We start from the raw sequence: 5057 nt of genomic DNA on the forward strand, positions 1-5057 counted from the left end.
CTGCCAAGCCCTATAACTTGAGTTTTATCTGCTGTGAATCACACAGGTGGAAAGAAAAAAATGACTTCTCACACTGTTCTTTGACTGTCATTCATAATGTAGGTCTACACATGTGTGCAAGAGGCACACACACATACACCCAGGCACACTCACAAGTGTATACACAGAAGCACACACACACACACACACACACACACACACACACATGCATACAGAGTAAATAAGTAAGGTAATCAATAAATGTTATTTTAGAATTAAAAGAAGAATCACCCTGGGCATATAACCAAAAGATGCTCTAACATATAACAAGGACACATGCTCCACTATGTTTACTTATTTATATTAGGCAGATGCTAGAACAAAACCAGATGTCCCTCAACATTATACAGAATATAGAATACAGAATATGTCGAACATTTATTTAATGGGCTGCTACTCAGCTATTACAAACAATGACTACATGAAATTCTTAAGCAAATAGATGGAACTAGAAAAAAATATCTGAGTGAGGTAACCCAATCACAAAAGAACACACATGGCATGCACTCACTGATAAATCAATATTACCCCCAAACCTTTGAATACCGAAGAAAAAGTTCACAGATCATATGAAGCCCAAGAAGAATGAATACCAAAATGTGAATGCTTCATTGCTTCTTAAAAGGGAGAACAATATACTCACAGGAGAAAACACAGGGACAGAGAGTGGAGCAGGGACTGAAGTGAAGGTCATCGAGTGACTGCCCCACCTCAGGATCCATCCCATATACAGCTACCAATCTGAGTCACTATTGCTGATGCCAAGAAGGTGTTGCTGACAGATATGGGTGTCTCCTAAGGTGCTCTGCCACAGTCCTACTGATACAGATGAGGGTGGTTACATGTAATCATAGGACTGAACAAGGGGACCCCAATGGAGGAGTTAGAGAAAAGACTGAAGGAGATGATGGGGTTTGCAACACCATAGGAAGAACAACAATATCAACCAACCAGACCACACCAGAGCTCCCAGGGACTAAACCACCCACCAAGAGTACATATGAAGGGAGCCATGACTCCAGTCACATATGTGGCACAGGATGACATTGTCCAGAATCAATGGAAGGAAAAAACCTTGATCCTGTGAAGGCTGGTTTCCCTAATGTATGGTAATGCGAGGGCAATGAGGTTGGAATTTGTGGGTGGGAATGGGAGCACCCTCAGAGAAGCAGGGCAAGGCAGGAGTAAGTATGGTAGGGGTGGGGGTTGGTGGGGAGTGGAATAACACTTGAAGTATGTATTTATTTAAAACATCCAAGAAAAATAATATTTTAATAAGAGAAGTAAAATGAGCAATAAAAAGAATCAATGGAAGAATTAGTTTTTAGAAAAATTAATGAGATGAACAATCTAAAAATTATCCAAGTTTCTCACATTCCACATGAAAATACTTATTTTATTGACAGGTCACCTAATGACATGGGGAAGGATTTATGATCTAGCTATTCATCAATCTATTAATACTTATGGAACTGGCTGTTTTGATTCATCTCTAATGTTTAATTCATACACCATTAAATATTTCAGATTATGTTTATGTCGCTGATGTTGCAGGCTTATTTTCAATAAGAAACTCAAACTCATGCATGCACCAAGCGCTGTGGCTTTATTGCAGAGAGAAATGGGGAAGCTGATGCAATAACTTTCCCTATTTTTACTGCTTCAGAAGTAAATTGGGGAAGGTATACATCTGGTATTGCAGATGGACCCACTGAAATTGTATGGATATCCCCTAAGCTCTTTCATCACTTAGCAGTCAAGGACATGGCTGGAGGCCAAGGAAGCAGCGGAAATCACTGGAAAGAATGAAAACCTACAGCTAAAGGACAATAGGAGATGAGGATCATATCATTAGAAATCAAATCTGCCCACTTGGGGCCAAATTAAAGCTCTATGTATCAAGAGGGAAGTTACTTTATTAATGACTGAACCTTGGGACCATAATAAACTCATTCATCTATCTGAAGAAGGGAGAAGGGATTGTGTTAAATTTTTTTCTTGGGATATAAATCACTTCCTATTTTGCATAAGACATTATAAAATCCGTGTTTCTATTAGAAGTTAAATAAGGGGGATTGAGGATTTAGCTCAGTCGTAGAGCACTTGCCTAGCAAGCACAAGGCCCTGAGTACGGTCCTCAGCTCCGAAAAAAAAAAAGAAGGTAAATAAGGGCTCCTGTTTTACCAGACAGCAGAGCTACTAATCATACAACTATCTTTTCTTGCTATCCTTTAAATTTTTCTTACTAATACAATAATTATGCTAATAGCAGATGTTGGAACATAGTCTAAGAATGGAATAATTCAAGGCAAACTGTGTGTACTTGTGAGAAAATCCTAAGAAAACAAGATGAGAATCTTTTGACTTCAATTTCTTATGAAACATTAAATTATTCTTGAAATGTGTTTTTATGCTCCTGTCAGGTAGACCAGGTAGGAGTGAATTTACTTCACATATTGTCATGCAGACACCCCTGTGGAAAAACATACTTTAACCACGTGTCACTTGTCTTTATTATTGACTACCTTAAATAGGTCATTTTTCGTAAAACTTAGAGTATAGATAGCAGTAAGAGAAATAGGAAAGTCAGACACAATAGAATAACTATGCACACAAAGTCCAGTGAAGCAGCAGTCACTCACAAATGAAATCTATACAGGCATTGTTCAGGGCTAAGCTTAGGATAAATTGGAACAACATTTTTACAAACACCTGACTATAGTATTCTGAGATGTCTCCATCTAGGCCCAGGGTGTGTGTGTCTTAATTCCTGATGTCAGGTCCACTGGAAGAATGAGTCTCCTGCTTCTCAGGGTCCCACATACCATCCCTATTATGGTATGCTCTCCCAAGCAGGATCAAAAACAGGTTGTCATTCTTGGAGGCAAGTACCTTTACATGTTGAGCCATCCCTCTGGTGCCAGTATTTTTCTTGCTATCGCTTATGAATCCAAAGCACCAAGACACACATTAGGTTCTAATCCTGCACAAAAAAAAAAAAAAACCAGTTAAATAAAGCTACTGCAAATTCACTTTTGTGAGTAAGAGCATCACTTCCTGTCTTTTTGCCTGGGAACAAATGTCAGCCAGAGCAGTTCATTCCTACCTTAGCAGCTCATCTTCCCATATCTAGGTATCCATTGTGTAAATTTCTTAGGATTGATAAATAATCACACATGAGAAGTGAATCCCTCAAGGTGGCAAGATATACAGTCAAACTTATGCCTACTTCCTAGATCTCAGTGCCTTGTATACCCAATCAATTCCACCTAGTGTGGCACTTTTAGCCATTTGAGATGATGCTTATCTCTATAACCCCTGGCCTAGCCTTATCTGTCACTAATAATGCTAATTGCTCTCAGAAATTTGAACATAGTATAGGTGTTTCTCTGAGGTGAGTTTTAATCCCCATGCAACCACTGTCACTGCACTAAAGGGTAAAATGATAATCACTTCCCTGAAGGATGACCTCATGGTGTAAAAAGTCTTTATCTCAGGGATGGAAAGCTCTCCTGTACAGATGATCTGAGTGTGACCACAGTGGCTACTTCCTCTCCAAATATGGCTTGGTAAGTTGATTCCTTTTTCATAGATCTCTTTCTCTGGAAATGTCTTAAGGTGTATATGATAGATATGCAGAATTTTGAGACTGGTTGTGGTTATGTTGTCCAGAGTTGACCAGAACTCATGGGCTCACATGGTTCACTTATTTCAGCCTACATGTATAAAAGACTGACTAGAAAACTAACAAACTTGCGGTCCATGTTGTGCTAAGTTAGCTCTGTGAACATTCCTCAGAGTGTTTTCAATACTATCCATACAACCATACACACCAGCTTTCATATTGGCCCTTTGTAGCAGGATGAATCTCATTAATCCATTAATTTCATTGTCACAAAACCTTATAAGATCATGTCTGAAGGTAAATGTACCTTTTTACAAAAGTAAGAAAAGTGTCATCCCAAATTGACATCCCAAATTGACTAAGATACTTTTAGGATTCTGAGTAAAAGAATTGTAATACATAGATTCATTACCTGTGGCTTCATCATGGGACCATACTGACTTGCTTTGATAGCCCTAAATGCTCTGTACCAGTCTCAAGACTGTCAGGGTTTCCCCAATACTATCTTTATATTTTATTGGATATTTTATGTTTTTACATTTCAAATATTATTCACTTTCTTGTTTTCCCCTCCAGAAACCCCAGTCTCATCCCCTCTTCCCCTGCTTCTGTGAGCATGCACCATCTCCTATCTACCCATTCCCACTTCAGCAACCTGGCATTTCCCTGGACTATGGAATTGATGTTCTAAAATGCACAAGAAAAGGGAGGGAGAACATGTAGAGACCACATCTAGAGGTAGGCAAGGCCCATGGTTGACAGTAGGGACTATTCATTCATCTCCAATTTTTAACCCAAATGGCTCCTGTTTAAAGGAAATATGGGAACAAAATGTGGAGCAAAGACCGAAGGAAAATCTGTCCAAAGACTCCACCTAGGGATCCATCGCATATACAGACACCAAATCCAGACACTGTTGTGGATAGTAAGAGTGTAAGAGCTTGCTCCGTGTCTCCTGAGAGGCTAAGCCTAGCCTGACAAATACAGAGGTGGATGCTCACAGCCTATGATTGGACAGAGCATGGGGACCCCAATGGAGGATTTATAGAAAGAACTGAAGGAGCTGAAGGGGTGTGCAATCTCATAGGAAGAATAACAATATCAAACAACCAGATCCCGTGGAGTTGTCAGGGACTAAATCTGCCATCCTATCTTGAGGAAGTGAAAACATACTTTTCCTGACCACACATTAGAGATTCATTTTCCTGTCCTAATTCTAGAAAATGTTTCCTTCTTATTCCTTACTCATTTCTCCACTGGTAGCCCTTTAATACAGAAAAAGAAATAAATTTTTGCATGAATGACTTCTGTTATTAAATGACAAAGGTATTCTCGGATCCTAGCACAGCAAGGGGTCATATATTATCTTTTTTCAATGTGTGTGCCTCTAGTG

Source organism: Rattus norvegicus, chromosome 1, assembly GCF_036323735.1.
Source record: "Rattus norvegicus strain BN/NHsdMcwi chromosome 1, GRCr8, whole genome shotgun sequence".
NCBI lineage: Eukaryota > Metazoa > Chordata > Mammalia > Rodentia > Muridae > Rattus > Rattus norvegicus.